Source organism: Empidonax traillii, unplaced genomic scaffold, assembly GCF_003031625.1.
Source record: "Empidonax traillii isolate 1590-97213 ecotype Southwest subspecies unplaced genomic scaffold, ASM303162v1 scaffold1:size7828297, whole genome shotgun sequence".
Lineage (NCBI taxonomy): Eukaryota > Metazoa > Chordata > Aves > Passeriformes > Tyrannidae > Empidonax > Empidonax traillii.
This window is the reverse complement of record NW_020955194.1, coordinates 2,167,391-2,192,863: the sequence shown is the minus strand read 5'-3', so window position 1 is coordinate 2,192,863 and position 25,473 is coordinate 2,167,391. Positions and strand designations below refer to the sequence as shown.

The 25,473-nt window shown below is 43.0% G+C and overlaps 3 long non-coding RNA genes across 3 annotated transcripts; all 3 read left to right on the top strand.

The window, feature by feature from the left end:
* Window positions 1-321: 321 nt before the first annotated feature.
* Window positions 322-25,473, top strand: LOC114057039. The gene is made up of 3 exons (XR_003571117.1): window positions 322-404; window positions 6,485-6,735; window positions 25,219-25,473. It is a non-coding gene; the product is annotated as an uncharacterized LOC114057039 (long non-coding RNA).
* Window positions 11,130-12,178, top strand: LOC114057077. Its single transcript, XR_003571130.1, has 2 exons — window positions 11,130-11,600; window positions 12,038-12,178. It is a non-coding gene; the product is annotated as an uncharacterized LOC114057077 (long non-coding RNA).
* Window positions 12,234-13,156, top strand: LOC114056955. The gene is made up of 2 exons (XR_003571104.1): window positions 12,234-12,550; window positions 12,643-13,156. It is a non-coding gene; the product is annotated as an uncharacterized LOC114056955 (long non-coding RNA).

The following is a 25,473-nucleotide window of genomic DNA, read 5'->3' as shown; positions in this document are numbered from 1 at the left end:
GGGTCAACAGGTTGTTGGCTTTGTGGTATTGGGAGAAGAAGGTGAGGGGTTTCTGTTGCCTGTGTGAAGGCCCTCTGGTAACTCGTGACCCTCCTGGACACTTCAAAGCAAATCTGAGGAGATGCAGGGTTTCCAGCAATCTGAATTTATCAGTCCCACCTGGCAGGTGGGTAAAGGACAGAGGTTTTCTTCATGACTTATCTGAACAAATTAGTGCTCAGTGTCGGTTTTGGCAGCCCCCCAGCTGGCCAGGTGGCAGGCACCTTCTGGCAGACCAGCCCTCCAATCTGTGCTTCCACCCCAGTCCCAGTGCTGTCACCTGCCCAAATGGCAAGATGGAAAAGGGCAGCAAGGCCATGGAGGAGAAATGAGTGGAGTCACCAGAAAGCCTGGGAGATGTGAAGGTAACTGGAGGTGTTGTGAGGCAAAATTCTACACGGACATGGAGGGTACGATGAAAGGACCAAGGGGACAAGAGGTGAACTTACAATGCTGGAAGCAGAGAGTTGTTATTTGGGGTTAAGAAGGAAAGCTGTGGGACATTGAACTGCAGGAAATCAAGGTTCAGTAGTTCTGCTCCTCAGGGAACAACTTGTCTTCAGAGCTTGACAGTATTGCATTGTGGTTAAATGTGTCTGGAGGGATTGGTTTAATGCTAGCATGATATATGGATCCCTTACAGATACTTATCTTGGAGGTTGTGAAGGGGTTCAGCTAGCAATGGCAGGCTATAAATGGGGGAGGAGAGGGATGTCAAGCTTAACAGTAAGGAGGAAGGAAAAACTGAAATAATAAATATTGATTTGGAGTATGTCACTTATTATCTCTGACTGAATAGGAAGATGTTATAATGATGTGATATTTATGTGAACCATAAATTATCCACATGAAGCTCTTCTGCATTGGTGTTGACTAATCAACGAACCATTCTGGGGATGGTTGGCTTTACTGTTCATTCAACAGCTTGAGTTTGTTATCGTATTTCATTGTATTCCTGTAGCCTGCACATTTTTATTAGTTTATAGAGATTTGTGGGATGCATGCCCTGGATGCAGAGAAATCACTTTTACCAGGTGGTTTCAGTCAGTAAGAGACTTGTCCTGACTCCAGTGATCCTTTGGTCTGTTCCCTATTGTACCAAGTTGTAAAGCTGAAGAGAGATAAGTAAATCCTGATGACAACAGACATTTTACTAAGTTAAAACCTTTCATGTGGATTTTGACCACATAATATGCTGAAAGTGAGTTGTGAAGCTAAGCCAAGCATTGGATATGCAAACTGAGTGTTGCATTAACCTATCAGTGAGAAGCGCTTGGGATAACAGATGTAATTTTTGTACCTGAAATTTATTTAGACTTCATCCCTCTCTGACATCACTTTTGTGGGTGCCCAGGGAATTTGCTGTTACTAAAGGTACATGTGAAATACTTCCAAGAGGGGATGACTGCAGGAAAACAGGGTGGTGTCCGTGACCTACAGCTTCTTCCCAAGAAACCTTAAACAGCATTGGAACAAAAATGGAAGTGTGGGCTGCACCAGGAGGTTGCAGCTCTGTAGAGGACACAGGTTGTTGGCTTCATGGAGCCACACAGGGTGTGTGTGCTCACCCCATTTTGTCTCCTTTCTGGGACCTTGGGGTTTCATCTCCTCATGTGCTCCCACACGAAGTGGACAGTTGGTGATTAGGAAAAGTGAACAATTTGACACCACAGCTTGACACCACCTACTCAAAACCTCCCATAACAGAGATGCAAAACTTGGCTCTGACCCAATCTGTCCTTGTCCCCCACCAAAGTCTCAAACCAGGAGCTTCCCTTTAACAGGGAGTGTCCACTCTCCTGGACATGCAGCTCAGGACTGCATTTCTCTGCATTCAAACTGAGGTGCTAACGTTTTAAGACAGAGGATTACATGTTCAGACACTTCATTGCTTCAAATTCGTTACAAAGCCATGCTATTTTTGCTTATAAAGTGTTCCTATTTTTGTTTATAAAGTGTTCTTCATAAGGAACAACATGGACAGTAAGATTAATTGTTCAAAAAACATTCCCCGAGGGAAAAAAAAATATTAACGTGGCAACTTGTGGTTCTTAATACATAGATCAGATGGAGGAAATGTTAGTGATGGTAGGAATACCAAGTTTTTCCCATTCCAGAGTCAAGAAGGAGAAGTCATCCAAAGAGCCAGTGCAGATGTTCACCACATGGTCATGTCTTTTTCTGTGGTCTGGTGAACAGATCATATTGGACCAGTACTTTCTTTCTTAATCAGATGTCAGGGCCTTAGTTGCATATATTGAAGGGGATATATGAAAGTTACTTGTGTCTCTTAGAGTGTTATTTTGTGCTACTTGCAGAAAGACATGGTGGGTTTAGGGTACATCTGTGTTAGTATTTATTTATGTGTAAGCCACCCAGATACATTTTTGTCCTGTTTCCATTTTTTTGGAAAACCTTTGGTCAGGTTCAGCAAAGATAGTGCTATTCTGAGATGAGCCTAGCCAAGTCTGTTAAAATTTGGGATATTTTCTGATTTTGATAGCTTTTCTGTCCTACAGGTTTTTGGCAACAGGCTGACTGAAGGATGCCCCTTCACCTGCTCACAACCTGTGACCTGCAAGAGGATTTCCTTTCACATTTTCCACTTTAAGATTGCACTTTTGCTTACTCAGCATAGGCTGTGAGGCTCAGGCCATCTCTTGACTCTGTGCAAAGTGTGTGGAAGCCGAGAAAGTACATTCACTTCTACTGAGTTACCTGAATAGTGCAAGCAAAGTCCTGAATTGGGCAGGGGCTCTGTGACTCCTGCAGGCCCCTCTCCCAGGCGGGGTCTGGCAACAGATCCATGACCAGGCACCAGCCCAAGCCTAAGAGGGCGTGAATCCTTCCCTCTGGTAGTGGAAAACACTGCTGGCACAGCAGAAATCAGCTATTGTATCTGTGTGCACAGGAGGGGAACACAGACAAAGCCGATTTACTGGTGCAAAACTGGATTGCATCATTGGCAATAAAAAAAAAAAGGGATGTTTTCTTTTGTTATAGACCATTTTTTTTTAATGTCTATGACATTCCATTTTTACTATTTCTTCTCTCAAATTTGTAAATTCTTGTATTTTTTTATCCTGTTTACTGTGAAATTGTGTGCATGTGAATCTGTCTTATGATGTAATTTGCATATACTCTGTTGCATGGGCCAAGGAATGTGCTGATTGAAGACTTTGAACATGAAACACATTTGAAGGGTTTGATTTTGCATGATGTGTGAAAATCAGATCCCTGTAAAGTTCCACATGTTAGATATCTAAAGATGAGGGCACGCAGAATCAGTTACCACCTAAATATGTATTTCTCCTTACCAGATTTCCTCAATTAAGAGGAGACACTGCAAGAGGTAAATTATGGGGTTTAAGTTATTTTCCTTTATTAAAGCATTGCTGACTATTTAGGAAGGGTTGTTTCTACTGATGCTCTTTGCTGTTGGGACTCCAATGCAAATAATCAGTGTCTGCCATAGCTGGGATTTTTTCTGAATGTTCTGTCTGACTCGACATGGCTTCTCAAAAGGAATTTTTGTAAACTTTTAAAAACACCAGACTGATTGTTTTGAAATTTTAACAGTGTCAAATATTTCTTCGAAACTTGGGACAGTAAAATGAAAGCTGAACAGGCACCTCTGCCCACACAAGCAAATTCTTTTTTGCATTTTCAAGTATTTCTGCTGGTAGTTGCTATTGAAACTTTGAAAAGTCTTTTTAGTGCTTGAAGTGTGACACAAAAGAGGGACTGTTTAATTTTTCTTTTTCAAAGATGAGGAAATTTCAAAATTATTGAAAGCAATAAAGAGGAAAATGAAAAGGAAGACTAGAACAATTCTGATGTTATCAATTTTACAGCATAAGTGTGAAAAGGAAAGTGGAAAAAAGAAGAAAGACTCTCTCTGTGTACATATCTTGATTTTGTCAGGTTGCATACTTGAATTTTTTTCCCAAAGATTCTGATTTGCAATAAAAGCAATTTTTCTTTGAAATCCAAACTTTAATTTTCAGGTAGTTTTGAGAATAAATCTGACTCGGTTTTTCTGGAAAAAAAAAAATCCCTTCTATATGTATGAAGTGAATTGTCTTTTGATGTCTAAAAAGTTCTACCTTTGGACAGTTAAATTAGAAATAACTAATAGTATCTTAACTGATTAGTCTGTGGTTCCAACAATCCTCCCTCTTTGAGTTACGAGAGAAAATTAACTAAACTTGCTTGCTGGAAATAAGTATCTTGTGCCTATTCCTGTAAGCCAAGACTGTCATCTGCAAACATGAATAAAGACTATTAATGTTACACACATTGAATTTTAAGGAAATTTCTTGCAATATGTGAAAGCAATCGTATGAAAATATGTTTGCAGGTTGAGACTGTATTCTCCCCCAAACATATAATGCAGTTTCCAGGTGGTAGCTATCTGATATTATGTCTATTTTTGTTTTAACACAAAGAATACTCAGCAGCAGAGTAATATTGCTCACTGCCTTTCCCTTCTAATATTGTTCATGGCAAAAATCCAATTTATGCAGTGCAAATAATCATTATTTCCAATAGGCTGAGGATCTTTCCTGGCAAGACCATAACCAATGCCTTCTACTCCTACTTATGTCATTCATGATATTCCAGTGATGTGACATAGCATACAAAATCCATTACCCATGGAAGGATTGTGGGAAGGGGGTGGAGGGGGGGGAAAGAGAAAGCAGGGAACATACCTAGTGCTGCAGAGCACAGGGAATTAAAAGCAAACAGCAAAGCAGGTGGAAAAAATACGACAAGGAAGCTTAACACATTGAAGAAGTATGGAGGGTTTGTGGACCTGGGGAAGCCCTGGAATTGGTGGCCTAGTGGCATCGTTCAGTCCCCACATCATTGTGGGGGAGTCAACTATTGTTAAACAGCACCTTTATGAGGGCTTTCCTACAGTCTCAAGCCCCTTCCTAGACTGCTTTTGAGGTACAAAGAAGGGACTTCAGCAGCAATCCCTTTCTCACCTGGAAGCCCACAGAGACTCGGTGCCAAGCACAGCTCTGTGATTGTCTTTTGCAAAAAGACTCCAGCAGGATGCTAAAGCAAAAGCATGTTTTCATCACTGACTTTGCGAATGGGAGTGACTCATGTGCCATCTGTTTTGTCCCTCCACCGATCATATGTGCTCCCTGTTTGTGCTGGTTAATGCATTTGCCATCTATTAAAGGGAGAGGAAACTTTGGAACAGTCAAAACAAACACGCCTGAGAAAGGCTGAAGTTTTGAAAGGGGCTGGTTGGAAAGCCAATGCCACTCTTACTTCCCATTGAAACATGAATTTCTGGGGCAAGAACATGCCAGGTGGCAACTCACTGACATCTGACAGCGGGACAGGGATTTCTGAGTGTCTGGGGGATGTTTGATTATGTGAAGCAGAGACTGGCAGAGTGCACTAAATGCACCATGTCATGCCTGGGCTGGCAAACCCTGCTCCTCTGTGCCTGTTGTTCTACTTCAGAGTCTGAGGGGGACTCTTCATCCTGGAAGGGAGAGGACCGAGTGGGAACTGTGATAGCGTGGATTTGTGAGCAGTACAGAGAAGGGGAGCAGGAATTGCTCCAAATTGTGTGGAGGAGACGATTCAACCATTGTAAAAACTGGGGGAGAGGGGAGCAATACCTGAATAGGGCAGTTGGTAGGTTCAGAAAAGCCAAGGAGCCACTCAGTATTCATCTGAATGGTGGGACTTGCTGCAGGTCGCTGAAATCTTACCCGGGGCTTCAAAGGTGCTTGAATAAATGAACGGAAAAAATTTCCATCAGGAGCCCTAAGATACAGTGACAGCACCTCTGGCTCATTCTGCAGCGTAAACTCTGCGTGACGTTGGCACTAAAACCTGGACTCCAAATTACTAAGCCTTGTAACAGACTCAAAAGACCAATGCCAGAATAAACTGGAAAATTGGATTACTGGTGCCTTGGTCATGCACGGGCTGAAATTTTGCCACATTTTTCCTCTGAGGTTCTGGTGTTCAGTTAAAGAGCCCACCAAGATGGCAACAGCCCCATCTGAGGAGAAGGGCTGTGCTGGGGAGTAGCCAGAACATGGCACATTCCACATGTTTTCCTGAATACTAACATCACCATAATATGCTGGTGACAGTGCTTTCTAACAGGACATTAATAGATGGTATATTTGTAGGAAAATCAGTAACAACTTGAGCTCTTCTTAAGCATAATATCATGACAGTAGGCAAAAAGCATGACCAGGGCCAAGGATTGACTTAGTAGAGCACAGCCTGCCCAAGGAGCAGCCTTTCCTCAACAAACACCATCTTTCCCTCAGTGCCTTCCTGTCACGCGCTTGTACATCATCCCTCCCAGGTTTTAAGATTTTGTATACAAGTATATTGTGGCAGAAGTGCAAGACATGCTGTGTGAATGTGTTAAAAATATATCTTGGTTTTCCTGTCGTTTCAGGTCCTCCTCAGTGGGCAGCCTGACTCGGTCACATACGACACCCCACAAAGAGCTTGCAGGTTTGGTGACATAGTTTCCTCCTCCCAGCTCAAGCCTAGACATGAGCCAGGATGTGTCACTGTCTTGCTCTAAGTGGTTTATGTTTCTCCTTAATCAGTGAAAATGTTACCTACCTAAATGAGAATGAGGAACAAACTGTACCTATCACCAGAAAAGCTCCCTAGAAAACAGTTTCCAAACATATGCATGAGGTAATGAGCCTGTTTCCCTGACTATGTGTCACAGCACTCTGTGCTATTCTGGTTGTGTTTCACAAGCTGGCATTGCTTTTTATTACGCTCTCTCCTGGTCTGCTCTGAGTCAGTCAGTCTGCACAGTCTCAGGCTCCTTTAGTGAGAAACCACAGCTACGCCAGGCAGCTTCTTTCAGCCCCACACCACGCTTCTGGATGGAGCACGACTCTCAGCTCTACTTTTTCATTTTTCCCTTTCCTATCTCTGGCTGTGTCTTCTTGCAGCATGATACGAAACCCTTTGTAATGGGGAAAGGTGCACAAACCATCCCAGTGTCCCTCTATCCATTTCCTTGCCAGGAACAGCAGCCACAGACACGCAGTTGGTGTCATTCAGTACAAGTAAAAAGTGCCTTCAGAAAATAAGTGCAAGGTGTTATTCAGAAAGCTCAACCTTTTGCTTATGAAATCTTCGAGATCTCCTTATGCATTACATCAGATTTCTCAACAGTTTACAAATCTTTTTTTTTTTTTCCTCCCCCCCTCTGGAAACGTTTGTCACAGTAGATTATTTTATTCAGTGCTGCTGTACGTAAAATGCAGAATGTTAATACTTTATTTGGCTAAACATGCATAATTCGGGAAGACAGGTGAAGTGATGGATTAATCATCAGGCTTTTAACTCTCAGTCTTGTTAGCTGCATTTTTAAATGTTGTTTATTTGAAATTACAGTGTGGGTATGATGTCTAAGTGGAAGCTTAAATTAAAGCTGCTTTTGCTTTTGGTAATAAGCTAAAGGATTGATTTAAAATCTGTCATTTTCCCTCATACCTGGATGTTCAGATAGACTTATCACAAATAACTCAGTGGCAAAGCTACAGCTATTGCATTTTCCTTCTGCTTTCTATGAATGTCTCTAAGCCTCGACCTACAGAACTTTTCCTACTTATTGTAGGAAGGTAATTTTACAGACAAAAAAAATTACGGACATATGGAGACATGGCTATGAGTCTTTGGCACAGAAATAAAATGAATCCAATTTTGCTGCTCTCATTGAGTGGGGAAATCACCCTTTATACAATTCACATCTGTCTGAAGTCACCTTCTTCAGTGTCTATTCATAGATTTTGTGCTCAAGACATCTCAACTTCAAAAGAAATTCTTCTTATGACAGCACACAGTATTGTCTGGGAAGATAGGGGTATTCCTGCTTTGATTTTGTGCTGTGGAAGAGAGAGGTGAATATTAGTTTTGTCAGAACGGCAGTTGAACCAAAAGAATGGAAAAATGTTTGTCTGATGATGAGCCAAAAAGAGTATTTTTAAGGGTATGTTAGTGAAGTTTAAATGCTTTACTTTAAAAAAAAAATTCTCATTTTGGGAGTATTTAACCCTTTTAACCTTTTTCTGCTCTAGATTTGTTTAGGTAAATAGTGTTATTTCAGAGTAATTGCTTGCTTTGTTGTCAGAGAGAACATGTAGGTATTTCTGAAACGAAACACTGATCAAGCAGCATCCAAACACTGTGTTTTGGTGTAATAGTCCCAGTACTTTTCCAGCTCTGTTTCACAACAAACTTTTTAATTCCCAGGGATGTTTTGCCCAGTTGAGGCAGAGGCTGGTCTGGGTCAGTCAAAGACAATAAGCAGAAAATCCTTCCTAAAAGAGTTAGAGATAAAAGAGTACTTTGAGAAGCAAATCCTTCTTCCTTGACCGGTGCTGGAGGGAAGCTGTTGATTAAATGGTCTTTAGTGATGCTGGATGATGCTCTGCTATATTCTACTCCTGGGAACTAGCATTTATTATCTTTCAGATCTGAGGAGAGGTACAAAAGACCTGTGTTGCTAATTGGTGTAGCAGCTGGCATATAGTTATTTGTTGCCAGAGATGTGCACTTTGCATTTAAGGGTTCTAACGTTTCAATTTCATTTGTGACTGCACTGTCTAGAGGCAAGAGCTGTGATGTCTGTGTTCAAGCCCAGGCTGTTCACAGCACTGAAGATTCACCTTGCCTGCCAGAGTATATTTCCCCACCCTTGGGTAATATAATTACCCTGAATAAGGAAAGGAAGTGTGAGGAAATCAAGCTGAGCCTCACAGCAGCTTGGGGACATGATGCTGGAGCATCCCTCTCACCACTGCCAGTGCATCCACCTCAGCTGATGTCCACTTCAGCATGGCTTTGACAGGAGAAACTCGGGAGAACAGCATTTTCAGGAGTAAAACAGGAGATGAGAGCTTGCCAGCGTTTATCATCTGACAGTAAGTAAGTAAACAGGTTGCCAGCAACATCTCAGATTATCTCCTCTCTGCTTGGGACTGTTTCATATTTCAGTTGCGCTTGTGATGGAAGAGAAGAACTTGTGCATATTTTTATCTTCAGCTTTCACATTGAGAGTGTTTTTTGTTCCAAGACACTGCGGTGCTTGTAGCTGGACTGGGCTGGAAGGTTTTGGGGTCCAGTAAAGGACTTCTGAGGAGTCACATCGTTGTGAGACCACACAGACACCATTATACAGTGTAAGAGCATCACCTCCAAGGCAGCTCAGACACGCCCTCTTCCAGAGCATGTGGTTTGATCCTGCCACCATTTGCCTTCCTTGGAAGAATTTCTTCTGAACTGCCTTTTATCTGTTTTTCTCTTTCTAAATTGCCGTTGTAATTGTTCATAGTTGGCTGTGTTTAGTTTGTACTTCTACAGCTTTCCTGCACTGAATAACCACCGTTTTATTTTAATTATCGCAACACAATAAGAAAAAGAATTGGGGAGAAAAGAAATCAGCTGTGAAACTACCTATTCATAGCATTGGTTTCCTGTATCTACCAACAAGTTTTTCGTTTGCCTAGATAAAGGTATTTTATCCTACTCACTTGTTTTCTTGCATCAGAATGCTGCTTTCCTTCCTTCCTTCAACTCTTCTATTTATGCAATATTCCTATTGCAATTTAATGAACTAGAAGAGGAACTGTTCAAGCTCAGTTTTGCCCTAGTCTGAACCTCTGTACTTTTTGGAGGACAGGATTTCTTGGGTAAGTGGATTAGTGTCTGTCTTTGTGCTGCCCAGGGCTTCATCAAATTGCTGCTAAAATCATAAGAGATAAAATCTTTGGCAGTTAAAACTGCATATTTTTGGTACTGCTGCCTTTTGCATAACACACACTTGGGACCTCTAGTTGTTATCTGGAGTCTGAGAATTTTATCGGATTTATTTTCAGATTTGTAATAAAGGGATGGACTCCCTCTGGGAAGCAAGTTTATTGTCACCCTCAATGGCCTGTTTGTCACTGTGCACAGGAGGATTTTAAATCTGCGCTTTAGAAGATAAGAATGAATAGAAATTCTGCTGATTGTGCTCCCTTTGGCTCCAGGATTTTGTCCAGACATCTGAGCTGTAGAAACAGGGAGACAGAAGCAGATTGACCGCGTGGTTTTATCAACCACTTCAGTGTGCAGCGTTCTGAGTGAAACCCTACGTTACTCCTGTTCCACATCTGCTCCCTGGCCTCACTCGTGCGCTGCTCTGAGCTTTGCTGCAGGAAACACGTAGCACAGTGTTGATCACAAACATTACTGCAGACTCTTCTATTTAGCCAAGAGCAATTGCAGAACGGGACTGTGTCTGCCAGACAAACACATGGTCCAGGTCAGAAATAGGTTAATTAAAAGGAGATAAGCAGGGCAGGAAGTCCTGAAATAGATAATATTAGTTGGCATGATCTTGACTTTGAAACTTACTTAATAGTTTTCCTTTTCAGAGAGTTTATTTATGTTGTAAATCTTATTCTTTTGGGCAAGGAGGAGAGGAAATGTGACTAAATGAGATTAAACAGCTTTTAATTCACATTTTTTCTCTTTCCAGCTGCATGCCTGCTACTCCTTGTGTTGAGCTCAGTGCACTTGCATTCAGTGGGGACGCAACCAGAGCCTGAATAAATAATTGAATGAAGTTCAGTGGAAAGTGCTCCATGTGGAATTTCAGAATTGTGATGACACTGGATGCAGCAAACTCTCATTTAACATGGGCAAAAGACTATGTGGGCTAAAGCACAAGCCTGTACATTTGCTTAATTAAAGTTCCTAGAGACAAGGCAATGGAGAGGGATGAGGAAGGAAGGGAAGGAAGGAAACCTGTGGCAGCTCAAAGCATTTTGCCTGAGAAGGACAAAAGGCTGCATCAAATCTCTCCCAAGTCCTGTCACCTTTTTCATGGGCGAGATTTGTGCTTGCAAATCCATAGCCAAAGAGTTACCTCATGGCTTATGCAGGCACCCACACACAAATTTCAGGTCTTGTTCACCTTATTCACCCTTAAACTCACTCATTATAGTGGGATCAAGTCCCCCTAAGAGAGAGAACATTTGTGTTCTGAAAGTGGAAGGTGCCCTTTGGTGACACAGCTAGCTGCCTGTAGATGGCCTATACAGGTGGCTCAAAAATCATTAGAGAAAGCTACTAATGAACGTAATTTTCAAAGTGCACCTTCAGGGAGCTGCAGCACTGGAGCAGCAGCCACCTGTGGTGCAAGGGCCAGGGATGCAAACATCAAAGCACGTGGTGCATCTGCATCAGGCTCTCAGGACACTGAAGAACACCAATTCACAGCCTTGTCAGGCCTGACACAGCCTTGTCAGGATGTAGCTATGCTGACTGGGATGTCAATACTTTCTGAATTGGATAGGCTTATGTAGCTCACTGAGACAACGAAGAGATGCTGACTGCCTGGTTGCCAAATTCAGCTTTCCTTCCGTCATAGATCTTTTGGAATTGAAGTTGAGACTGCAAAACTCTAATTCCTCCAGCCGCAAAAGAAGAAAAGAGTTTATTTTCTCTAGAAATCAGATCCTCTACGAAATGAACTTCCCAGGAATTTTTGGCAGTAAGTGGTATGTTTTTCACCGAGTTGCATTCTTCACATATTGACTGTGCTTCCCATGAAATTACAAATACATTTAACATTAAATTGGCCAAATTTCACTATCAATTTTCTGATTTTCGCCTTTGAAGAAGGATCTTACAATGCTTAGTGATTGGGCAATAAGATGATAGAAGAAATTCCATGTCAATAGATGCAAAATGGTGCATATGGGGGAAAAAACACTTTAGCTACATACAGAATGAGAGTTTCTAAATTAGCTTCTGATGTTCAGGAAGGAGATTTGGGAGTCATTACTGACAAGTCCCTGTGAAAATCAGTTCATTGCTCAGCGGTGATCAAAAAGATTATTAGGAATTGTCAGGGAAAGAATAGGGAACAAACAGAAAAAATTAGTTATGCTACCACATAAATTCATGATTTATTTTTATTCTGCATATTGTGTAGTGAACTCATCGCCACAGCTTGGAATGGAGAGCTGAAAGTGGCCCAAAAAAAGGAAGAAGCAGGCTCAGTGAATGGAGTGACTTTCGTGTGAGAAAAAGCAAAATATACTGGGTATTTTCATCTTGGGGAAGAGATGAAGCCTGATAACATCATGAATGGCAATGGGTAGCTGAGGAAAGAGATTAATTATCATTCCTGACGATATAAGAATAAGGGCTGATGAAATAATCAGCTGGGCGTTTAAAAAGGGAGCACTTCATCACCCAGCATGTGGTGAAGTTGTGCAAGTCAGGGCCACGGGATATTATGGAGACCAAAATAATAAATGGGTTCAAAAGCTGATGGGGCAGTTTGGCAGGGGATAAGGTCATCAGTTTCTGTTCAAAATTATATTGGGGATGAAACCCCAGAAGTTACTATGTCACCAGGAGCAGGGGAGGGTCACTCAGTGCCTGCATTACTTCTCATATGCTTGAGTGTTTCCTTCTGACCACACTCAGGAAATAAAGCCAGGTGAGTCCTTGCTTTTCAGTATGATGACCATATGGATGTTCTTCTGCTATGTTTTTAAAATATATGACTGAGGTATTTATTTTTATTTTTAGGCTTTTCCACATCTTCCATCACCATCTCACGTGGGAGACCTAAAGGTTCCAGTGTTTGTGCCTCACAGCTCCTCAAAATGTCAGAGAAACAGACAAATCTCCATTTACAAGGGGGATCTCTCCCCTAGGGAGGGTCTACTGGGATGGGAAAGGCCCTGAGGGACTGACAGCCACCTTCTTCCTCCCTACACTCTGGAGAAATGGCCATGCAGCACCTTGCCATGCCAGCCCTTCTCCCAGCAGCCCTTCCAGAACTTGCTGCCTCTGGGCTGCATCCAGTCCTCATGACTAAGGCACAGTGAGAGAGGAAAATAAAACCCCTCAGTGCAGCAAAGCCTTCAAGTCCTTAGTAAACACTGAAGTGAAGCCTGCGTGGCTTGGTCAAAATCCAGCAGCACATCTGTGGAAGAGGTGGGAGCTGGATCCAGCCCTTTTCTGACTTGGATAGTAACCTGTAATTACAGTTGTCAGACTGTAAGACACCTAATATATCCTTCTTAAGTATTCTTTTTTCTCTTGGTGTAACTTTTTCTTGCATCCAGCATGCTGTAATTCTGGGTTTTTCCCTTTATAGCAGTTAGTTTCTCGGCACAGTCCCTGACCACAAATACTTTTGAGTGGAACATCTGGTTCTAATGTGGGCTCTAGAAACGTTACTTTCTGCAATATTCCATTTTTCTCCCAAACAATATTTTTCCTCTCGTGTTTGCCCAGAAAAAGCTTGTAAGCTGATCAATGTCTGAAGCTACAAAGGGTCCATTTGAGAACAAAGGCTCCAAAAGCCACATAAATGATTTCCCAGAACTCGAGGCGGTTGCAGGGGAGATAGTTTGCAGATCAGTCGTGCACATGGGAACTCTGCAGGGTTGCCTCCCTCTTCTTTCTCCATTCTACCTCTCCCCACCAGCCCTACCAGTAACCATAACTGCAGAGGCATTCTCAGCTTGTTTCCTCGCTGGTGATCTCACCTAACTTCTTGTTTTTTGGTTCTCCTTCACTTCTAGCCAAACCCATTCAAATGTTCAGAGGAGGAAATGCTGCAACCCAGCTGCTTCTGTTGTTTCTCACTGCCATTAGAGCTGCTTTTTCAGAATTACAGGCTCAGGAGCTGTCCTGCACTATGTGAGTAAACAAACCTTCACCTCCTTAGAGGGGGAGTAGTGGTCTGCATGAAAGAGGCTGTGTACCCAGTCAAGTGGAGATACAGGATGAAGCAGGAATGTTTAATTTACTTTCAGGCCTGGGAAACACGAAAAGGCTGCTGAACTCCGGAGAAAACTCTGGCACTCTTCTGGTATGTTTGCAATACAGATGATGTAAATAATATATGGCTCCTGGAAGGAGTGTAGGAATATATAAAGTTTTATGTAGGGGAGCACTGCACGCATGTGGGAGATTCAGCTGCAGCTACAAATCACGGGCTGGGTGCCAACCAGTGAAATGGTGCCCACAGTAAACGAGGCTCGGGGACCGAATTACTTAAGTAATTAAAGTCGATTGTGACTCACATGCTGAAAGGGTAAATTGTGCACTGCCACAATCCACCAAGTTATTTAATTTTGGAAAACCAAAGCTCCTTGGTGACGGGGGAGGAGGATTTATTATTCTATTATTTTATCTCTGCAAGCCAAGCTGTAGGCAAATATGATCATGGTTTTTAAGAGTTTGCCTGAGCAGGACTGTCTTGCTGGAAAGCCACTTCATCATTACCATAAGGCATGGAGAAATAGAGCATGATTCAAGCATGTGAAAAAACATAGCTTAATAATTTTAAATCCTTTAGGGCTTTTGCTGTTGAGAAATGAACAAAGCTATGCATACTTTGAGGAGCCTGCTGTCCAGCTGTGTCTGGCTGGCAGCTGTGCAAGGTGGAGCTTCCTCTGCTAAAGTGCTCCCACCCATCTCAGGGTGGGCACAGGAGCACCAGATGGAGAAGCCCAGGGTTTCAGCTTTCAGGGACCTGAGGCTGAAACCCCACTTGCCTCCCAAAAGCCTATCCCCTAGATTTCTGTGTTCTGCAAACCTATTAGTTTGCTTTCTGGACTTGGAGATTTGTTTTTCCAATTCTTTGTGGCACACATAGGTTTGAGCTGCCCTGTCTCTCTCCACAGCCAGTGTACCAAACCCCCTTTCTTCTTAATTAAAAAACAGAGGGTAGAAGAGAAAGTCCCAAATCAGCTCCCATTCTAGTGAAAGGTGTCCCCTGAAATTTATAATGAGATAAACTCTAAGATTGCTTCCAACCCAGACCATTCTGTGATTCCCAGTTCACCCTTTTCATAGTATTCCTCCCTCCTCTCAACCCAGAGAATACACCTAATGTCTTTTTCAGTGTTAGAGTCTGCAGCTATTCTTTTTTTTTTTCCTCTGCTCATCCATCCATTTAATGCTTAGCATGACCATGAATATTTGCCATATGGGCCTGTCTCTTGATATTTTAATCTGCCCTGAGTTTTGGGTCAGTAATAAGCAATAAGAACAATTATAAAAAAAATTTGTCACACTTGAAATAAAACAGAATTATTTATTTTATTCCTCCAAGGCCATATTCTTAATATAGCTTCTTGGACACCTGAGAAAACGCTTATACTGAGATTTTCCTCTGACTGTTGAAATGATGCCAATAGGACAGAGATTCCCTCTTTAACCATTTGCCTGCTTCTCATGCCGTTTAACACACAGCAAATATGATGAAACAGAGGAATATTATTTGTGTTACTGAAGGTCAATGGAAATTTCAATAATTTTAGAAAAGGTGTGTGGAAAACTAGCTGGCTGGGATAGTTGCACCAGGGGGACCTTGGCCATTTCGCATAGAATCAAGCAGCCTCTTTGAACCCTCCCCAGAAATATCACTCAGCTTGAAATCTTGTCTTTGGTGGAGCAAAACTGCTGCTGTGCTGCACCATCCCCTTCCCCTGGCTGTTCCAAGAGCAGGGTGGCTGGGGAAGAGCTTTCATTGTGATGGAGAAAACCAAGGGGATTGGCTGAGACAGCTCTGAAGGAGGAAAGATGCCACATTTTGGTGTTTTCTGAGTCTGCATGACCTTCTCTTCAATATCAATAATCCAACAGACAGCTACAAAGCAGGCACTGACTTTATCCACTGCTTTTTCAGGTGATCACAGGGGTCACAGCCCTGGGTAACCCCTTCAGTGCAGCTGAGCTGGGATCTGACCTGGGGTTCACGCACAGCAGGGAAACACCACGAGGGGTGGGCTGCTGCCAGCACCTTCCCAGGAAATGCTTCTCAGAAGTCAAAGGGATCAGGTTAGAAACTTAAACAATTTAATCACCGTCTTTTGCAAGAAATGCTTCCACAGATAATTTTGTCCTCGTTTGTTAAAACTACTCTTTGATCTGAAAAGGAAAAATCCTTTTTTATAGGAATAGTGATTTCTGGAAAAGGTATTTTGAACTCATTTAGATGTAGCTGGCAAATTTTAATTATAGATGAACACTTGCTTTAGCACTTTTTAGTCATATTTTACTCCTCTGAAAGTGTGGTGGGTCTGAGTCAGCAGGATGCACAGCTGACTCCAGCCTGGGGAGGAGGCTGGGCAGAGCAGACTCTGCAGCCTCCAGATGTTCTGCACTGTTTTCCTTCCAGTGGCCTTGTGCAGCTCCCTTGGAGAACTAGGTGACACACAGATTAAGATTATTCTTTTTCAGAAGGGAGAATCTAGATAACAAAAATGACTAGGAAGACTACAATTTCTTCAGGTCTGATTCAACAGCATCTGCTTCACTTAAGGCACTGAGAGATTACTGAAATAAGGCAGGTGTCCAGGTTTCATTGAGGAAAATATTTTAGGCTGTTTTCACAAGGAAGAATAGCTGAGAGAGCAAAGTTGGATTATTTTGAGGGAAACGGCACAAATCAAAACAAAGAAAACACACAAAAAAAGAAGGGAGTGTGATTTTGGTGTCAGTTTTTAACTCTCCTTTTTTGAGCAGATTAGGGGTTGGTGTTCTGGACACAGATGTAAAAGACTGACATTTTGGAAGGAAAGGAAGTGAAAGGAAGAAGGAAATCTGCACCTAGGGTACAAAAACAGGGGTTTACCGTGCCATGGAGGGGTGGAAGCAGATTTATCTCTCTCCAGCCTCTCTCTAAAAACACAGTGTATGCATGCTATATCCACATGCTCTTAAAACACTAGAGGTGCATATATTTTTGACAAAAGTTTAGTTATTTTACCTGTCATTGTGATTTATGCTTCTTAGAAAACACAGAGCTGCAGCTGGAAGAAAAAAGCCACTTGGCAGGCTATTGCCAAACAAACAAAACCACAAAATATAGATGCCAAACAGCTTGTATACAAACAAAAGGAGCAGAAAAACAGCCTCATCCCCCTTTGATGCATCTACATGCTTTTATGAAAGAATATGTACCTGGCTTTTAACCTCCTTTCAATCCTTCTGAAGACACTGGCTCCATTACCATCTGTGCTCAAGGTATTTCCTAACTCCTTCAGGTTTGATTAAGATCTCAGTTTACAGAAATAAATGTGTCCTAACTATGTGAACAACTCTGGAACTGGCATTAATTTTAAGTGCTATCACATATTTTGAACAGCTGAAATACTGTGAGATGGAAAGCATCTGCCTGGGCAGGGACTGTCAGTATTGTCATAACTCAGAAATGGCCCTTTCTCAAGTCAGTCAGGACTGAAACCCCACGTCTTGGTCATGGAGCACCTGCTGTTACCTCAGCCCTATGAGGGCACCCCCTGGAGCAACCTGATTTTGGGGCTCCCAGGTGGTGGGTTGGGGAGGCTCCTCAGGAACCTGCGATCACAGTAAGTGCCCAATATTTAAGGACGTAACTGTCACACAGCTTTAAAAGCCCTGTGGCTTTTTGAAAAAGTACACGAGGAAAGAAATAAAATTCTGTGGGTTTTGTTAGAGAGGGAAAACTCATTTTGTCTACTGTGCAAGCATTTAATCTAATGCAGGCTGCCGAACTGCACACCAGGAAGATAGGACAATGGAGAAGTGCAGGGGGCTGGTAGCAGCCAGGAAGGTGTCTGGGGCTGCCTCTTGTCATTCCTAAATTCCTCTGCTGCCATGTTCCCCTGTCCTTGAGAAGGTCTGTGAATGGCTTATCAAAGTGGTTTTTTCAGTCCTCTCTAAACCAGATAATTGCTGAAGAAAACAATTTACTGTCCCAGCTGGCCAAGCTCAGTTCCCGAGGCTAAAGACTCTCTGATGGCTCTGGGTGCTCCCCACTTGGTGTTTGCTGAGCCATCAGTTCCCCACGCTAGAACCAATGCATATTTAAGACAGGAGATGGCAAGTTTCTTCTCCTCATCCCCCTTTTCACAGTTTCTCACAAACATGTTTAAGCAGGATGATTAGCCTGCACAGACTTGTCCAGGTCTGGAACTGTGAGTACCTGAACTCAACTGTTGGTCCTGTCACAGGACAAATCATCTCCCTTGCCTGCCAGAGTACAAGAACACAAGGCCTCAACTTGGCTGTACATGTTTTCACTAATGTCTTTTGAACATCTACTACCAAAAGGGGCTGCGATGGGTTATCTGTGTGCTCATCCATGATAAAATTAATAACTTAATGAGAATTTACCAGGGATGCGGTAGGTCTGATTCTACACAGGAGAACTTGGGTTAATTGATTGTGTTAATCACATCCTCCCCTACTCATCTTAATCCTTACATTTAATTTTATTTGTGTTGTGCAGATCCCTGGAGGAGCTGTGCTTGATCCGAGTGCAGTCAGATTCAGTTAGTTTTCTTGACAGTCCAAGGGAAGTGGAAGAATGCACTGAGGATACTGCTCAATCCAAAGCAGAAGGGATAGAAGGGGGAAAAAAATGAAAAGAATTCCAGATGCAAAATCTAAAGTATAAGTCCCAGGGCTAGTTGTTCTTATAACTATAAAATTACTAAATAGATATGACTGTTTCAGGAAATAAAATGGACGAGAGCGAGCTCTTTCTCACTGAGGGGTGTGAGGGAGGTGGCACTACCTGCTCACGTGTGTTTCCTTCTTCCAGGGGCTGGGTGTCCTTGCCCATGTAGCCAAATGTGGGTAGCTGGGGCTCAGTGCTGCTTCTGCACCACGGCCAGAGGCTGAGTGGCAGAGTGCTGATGGACATGAACCTAAACCATACCAGAGAGTGCACAAATGTGTAAGCACTATGGGCAGTCACATGTGGTGTTTGAGCACAGGCAATGGCCCTGTTTGATTTGCTAGGATTGATGGAGCTCATGGGTTTCCAATCTGTAGGCAGTGCACCTTTATTTTGTGAAGGATGTGGTAGGGAGAGGCTGCTTGGTGGGAATTTCAGATCCACCTTTGAAATTTGTCACTTTTGCAACTTCAACTCAAATTCTTAATGTTTTCTCTAACACAGCTTTTTGCAATATAATTTCCCTCAGCCTTAATTAGGGATTGAAGGACATTAGCCCAGTGAAGTCCTGGAGGAACAAAAAAAACCCCGCCTAGTCTTTTTCTCCATCATTTTTTTGTAAGTGAAGTAGTTAGCAGGGATTTAAAGTAGGTAATTTTACCCTTGACAATAAATCAGCAATCATTTGTGATGAGGCAAATAGACATTCAAGCTGGGCAGAGAACAGCTGAAGTAGAACCTCAAGAGATTATAAAAGAAACCTGCTGATGTGCAGGTTTCTGACTTTCCGGTGTCAGCATTAAGTGACACTATTCAGGTTAAACAAACCTTTTTTCTGTGTGAATAAAGCTTTGCTTCCAGACACCTTTTTTTCTGTACTCAGTGAGCAAGACATGAGAATTAGCGTGGACAGATATAAAGCCATGAAGTTAATCAGCATGCCTGAGTATCAGCCATTCCCAGCCACCCAAATTTAGTTGGTTGCAGGAATCAATCAACTTATAACACAGTTATAAAGAACAGAGTATATAGACCAGGCACACACTGTTGACACTTACAAACAGGGTAAAAAACCCAGCAGGCTGAGGAAATGCTGATTACAACCATCCCCCTGGAGTCTGGAATCCAAACATGGGTGGTCATCGGTGCTAAATGTGTGTGCTCTGCAGCATAGTCATAAGAGGCCAAGCAGCATCTTGGGGGGTCAGGCAACAGAGCAGGGAAGACTTTAAACAATGCAATGTTAATAGGTTTTTAAGCCATAGCGATCTTTATGTCCACACTACTCCTGTGGAGGAGTCCCCGGTGGTGTAGAGGAAAACACACTGCACTGTCACTGCAGAGACCCGGGTTCGATTCCCGGTCGGGGCCCCTCCCCGGGCAGATGGAGCTCGTTAGCCCTGTAAGGCAATCCATCTACGTCCTGAGGACCTCACTGCCACCGTCCAAGCTCGCTTGGCCCCGGCAGATGAACCTCAGGATTAAAGGGTGGGCTCAGTTCCGCGCACACTGTGTCTCACCTAAAAAATCCAATGCGCAGGCTGGAAGGTGGAAAGACCTTCCCCGGTTCTTCGTTCGCGAAGAGACTGGCCATTCACTCCTGTGGAAATCCCCTTGCAGGACCTTCATGGAGAAGATTTTTTACCACCAAACCCCAGGGACACCCCAGAGGTAAAAAGACCATGGCACTGCACACCATCTTGGCCTCTCTGTTATCCCTGTTTGGAACAGGCTCCTTCTCTGCTACCCTCCCACGGAGGGGGGATGCTCCAACCCAGCTGCCCATGGACTCACCAGCAGAACAGGCTTCCTGAAGATGTCCTGTGCTCTCATCCCACAAAGAATTTCACTTTGGAAGTCACTGTACAGCTACACTTTCTCCCTTCAGAGGTGGACAATGCTGAGAGACAGTGCACTCAGCATACTTTGCAACAGACTTTAGAAGCTCAACAATGTTTAACTTTAGCAAGGTTGCCTTTACTGATGATGCATTTACCCTTGTTCTCTCCAGGCAAGTCTATTAAGGCACCGATAACACTTAATCCTTGACCTGTTCACAGATAGATAAGCAGGCTGGTACCAGCTCTAGTCTCCCTAGCACAGAAGCATAAATTATAGCACAATATGAGAAATTCCGGAGGATCTGAGCAGTTTACATAATCCCAGTGGAATTAATAAATATGCTTCAAGATATTCCTTGTGTTGTAGCAGATTAATTTGTTTTTATTAATCTATCACATCTTTGAATGTTGTAATCTCATCCTAGCTCCAGGAAATTGCTGTGATCCCTTCTCCAAAGCTCTTAAAATGTTATGTTAGTCATAAGTCTATTACTGAGATTAAAGAACTAAGAGAGTAAGGGACACAGTATGATTCTGATGAAGAGGAAGGTTAAAGCTACAAGGCTACCCATTTTTCTGGGGGAATCACACGAGATTTAGGATAATTTTTTTTCTCCTGCTAACACTGGATTAGAAGACGTTCCCATGTTGGCATGCAACATGTGAACTTCAAAGGGAAAGTGTTTTGAGTAAGGAGAGAGTGACTAGAGTTTTCCAAGAGAAGTGCCCATCCCATGAGCACCCTAGGCACTTTTTTTGAAGTAGACGTTTACATGTTTCATCTATTTTAGGCAACACTGGAGGGCTTGCCAGCTTCTAACAGGTTGCCCAGGGAAGTGGCTGAGTCACCATCCCTGGAGGTATTTAAAAACCATGAAGATGTGGCTTAGGGACATCATTCATTGGTGGACTTTGCAGTGTTGGGTTAATAGTTGGACTTCACGATCTTAGAAGTCTTTTTCAGACTAAATTATTCTGTGATCCCCTATGTCATGAGTTGGAGTGAGAGATAAAGGGCAGCTTTCCTCAGTGTGCTCCTCACTCTCCACTGCTCCTGCAGAGTCTCTGGGACAGCAATCCTTGCTGCCCTCCCACCCTGAGGCCACTCTTGCACTGGCAGGAACCAGATGGTTGGGTCTTTCACTCAAAGCTGTCCAGATCATCTGAGGTAGCGGTGCAGCTTCTTGCTCTCTAATGCACAGTCTTCCTGGGAAAGACTGTAGAAGAGGAACCACTCACATTTTAAGTCCTTCATTTACAGGTTTCCTCAGTGTCTCACTGTTGTGCAGTGAAATATGGTCACTGTTCAGAGCTGACCTGCAGTTCATGCCTATGTTGTAAAGATGGCAAAAGCTGGTCAAGGGTCTCCATTCACGACCTTTACAAAAATTCAAATAACTGCTTTGTCAAAATGGCACTGGAAATAGTAGGGCTTGTTTGGGGGTGAGTGGGAAAAGAGGATGTTACTAAAAGTTTTCTGGCAAACTGAAAAGAGTATGTTTTGTGAAAGTCAGAGGAAAATAGTTAATAAAACAGGTACGTTTTTCTGGATCTTCTGAGTTCTTGGCTTTTGAAAAGCAGACTGTTAATTAAATGAAAAGATGCAAGAAGAAAAGGAAGTTCTGTCTAATCCTAGAGCTGAATGTGGATACGTCGGCTGTCTGTAATAAAACACCTTGTCTCCTTCCCTCCCTGCCTCCCCTCTTCCCTGCCCTTTCCCTCTCTCCCTCCATCCTGAGTATGGATGTCACCATAGTTTTTGCAACTGCACAAATTCTTGTCCAGCAACAATTCGAGAAAAACCCAACCAGATGACACAGTGATGTTAAAACAATGGCCTTTGAATTTTGGCTGAGCTGATTAAAAGAAAATAACTTAAAAAGTACTTTAAAAGCATTAGGGGATTCAGCCTAGCCAGCAACACAACAAACAGCATTTTTATTTACTTAGTCCTCCTCTCTTTTTAATGACTTTTCCATTGAAATGTTCTCGAATTTAAAGCAGGAAAATCAGCGGCTATACCAGTATAATTTGCATCAATTAGTCACCCAGAAGTTGGTGCAATTCTATTTTGATCATGCAAAACAGCAATAGCCTACGGGTCTGTACAAAAAGGGACTAACACACAGCCACAATATATTGCTAAAAATACCTCATAGGTGAGCACATCTGCATAGACCACAGAGTGTTCCTTCTCCCTAAGGAGAAAGCTAAAAAGATATCTTAATGAGTAGATTTGTGAGAGTTTTTTTCGTTTTGGGGGGGAAGGTGAGGGGGAGTGTTTCACTGGTTATTTTAATAACAACCTAAGAGGCATTTAAATATGAATATATTCTTGTCTAAAATATAAACGAGAGAAGGACAAGAAGGTAAATACTAATCAAGTATAAGCAAACATTGCAATTATCAATTTCTTCTGCCTAACATTTCCCCAGTTACAACTGAAGATATTATTCTGATAAGGATGCCAGTTTCTGTTCAAAGCAAATTTCAGGACTTTGTGAAGTAAGAGAGCTGGTATTAGCTTTTTGCCATCCTGGCCTGTGACAAACCCATCAAGTCTGAGAGGGGTCAAAATGTGGCAGTTTGTGAGAAATGCTCCTCTTCTCCCAAGGTGGGGACATGCAAGCAGTGTGCATCTCCTCATTCCTCGGGAACATTTTGCCCTTCTCTTTGTTATTTGCAGCACAGAGAAAGAACTAACAATTTGTTGCTACAGAGGTAATTGCGAGTTTGGTTTTGATTTGTCTTACCTGGAAATCAAACTGGAGCCTCCAAAGGGCAGGAGGGCCTACATGGCAGCTCTCTGGAGTCTCAGTGGCTACAGTGTGTCTGTCTATATGGAAAATATTTTTTAAAACATGCTTGCTATGAGGACTAAATGGCAACATGGGATGCCTGCCAATAACCTCAAATCTGTAGTGAGAAATAATTCAGTCTGCTTGCAAGCTGAGTTCCAGCCCTTCCTCTCCTGTATAGGCTGTTGATTTGTCTGTGATTTACTCAGAGTAGGAACAAAACATATTTTATTAAGGCAACATCTTCCACTCTAATCATGGTTCTTAAAGTAAAATGCCAACATTTTACTCACTGGCTGCCCAGCACCTTTCAGGTCTACTTTTAAACTTAGTACAATGTGGTAAGTAGAGGCCTTCATCACTGGTGGCAGCTTTCATAATCAGTCATTGCTAGATTTAGCTGGTGCTCTCTCTATATCATCAAGTAGTTAGAAGCCAATTCATTACCAGAAGGCTGGTGTGTGCCCTTGATGCATTTTTCCAGCTTATCTAAGTTGTTGAAATTGTCGAGAAATGAGCACTTGAAAGTGAAGGTCCACAGGTATCAAGCTGAGTTTCAGTTGTCTGGTAAGTGAAGATGCAAATGACATTTCCTACTTGCTTCTTATCAACCCCTGTAACAGAGGTGACAGAACACCTCCTTGAGAAAGCCCTCACTGTTCTCACCAAAGATAAACATGGAACTACCAAAGTCAGGCATGGGAGACGCTTCCTAGCCTATTGCAGCAATGCCACGTGTGGATTTACAAAACTGTGGTCCTAAATATATGTGAGTATTGCTTCTGGCTGCATGTGGAGCAGAGCCTTCGAGGTTGCAACTTTCAGACAGGCCATGTTGAATGGTGATGGGACATTATGGTATGATGGGAAGAAGATGAGCCTCAAAGGAGCTTCAGAGTTGCCCAACTCCACCTTCAGTATGGGAAACAAATAAATGTCTAACCTGTGCACATGCTAGAGATTTGCATTGCTAAAGTGCTGGCATGCCACGTCTCCTTGGACTCTGCAATGAAGGTTTTAAGGGCTGACACCAGTACTTGGTCAGTCAAGTTAGGAACTTGCCCTGCGTTCTCCTCCTGTTAGTCCCCACTGTTAGTTGTGTCTCCAGTCACATCCTTTGTTTGTACGGCACATGACACAAAATGTAGCTTTCAGATGTAAGGGCTAAACATGAAGTAGATGGTTAAGCTGACCTAACTGTGGGCTGCTGCCGAAATGAGTGGCCCCACTGCCCTTCCCCTTGTTCACAGAGCAAGACTTATCACTCCTGCTGCCTCATTTGCACTGGCACTGCTGTGTTTTCAACCTCACGATGTGCTGGTTCAGAGAGTTCAGCGAGCAAAGCCTGAGTCGCCTGCTCACATGGTTATAGCAGTGCTGGTTGTAGGGAAAAGGGAGAAGAAATATTGCTGGGGAGAGGGAGGGTAGACATACCCTATTTTGCAGCAGAGATGTTTCATTGCAGTGGATTTAGGATTAAATGTCAACCTGCTGGAGTGCAGATAGAATCTCATCCACAGGGAGTACATGGGCTGCTCACAGGGAAAATGACTAACCAAGTTGTTATTCTCTCTGTTTATGGTCAGGAAAGCCTGGAGTTCACTGGCCACACAAATGGTGATGCCAGGCTGTGTCTGGCCTGTGCCAGGGGATACCCACATTCCTAAAGGCAGGTTGTAAGAGGTAAAATTCACACACTTTGCATTATAAAAATGCATCATTAGCTGCAGGTAACACTCAGATGTCTGCATCTGTACAACGTGCAGAGAGGAGTCTGCAGGAATGGGAGCTTCCCCAGGGCAGCATCCCTGTTCTCTGCCTTGCCTAAGGAGCTGGAAAGCAATGAGCGTGTTTGAGTTCAATATTAACTGCTCAGACTTTCCAGGCTCTGGCTGTGGCTCTTGGAGCTGAGACAGACCCCGACAGCATTTTAGCTGGATGAAATAAAGAGAGCAGCAACTGGAGCCAAGCCAGGATGCAGTTAGCTGAGAGAGAGAGCTTCCTTTCCATTTTTATAAATTTGTTCCAAGACTGTTTTATTAAGCTTATTCTTTCTTCACAGAACGCTGGTCTAGTTTTCAGAAGAGTTTCAGGCTGATTGGCAAACCATTCCACCCGTGAAGCAAAGTTGATCCCAAATTCCTGTCCGCTCCTGTGAATCCCAGCAGCTAGACTTAAGACTGGAATGCTGAGGAGATGGGGGATCTCCCCTTTGAGATGGACAAGGACTGGCTGAACCCTTGGAGACAAGCTCCAGCCAGCATACCCTACGATTCAGTGGAGCACGAGGTGGCCTTTTCCACAGTCTCCTCAAATG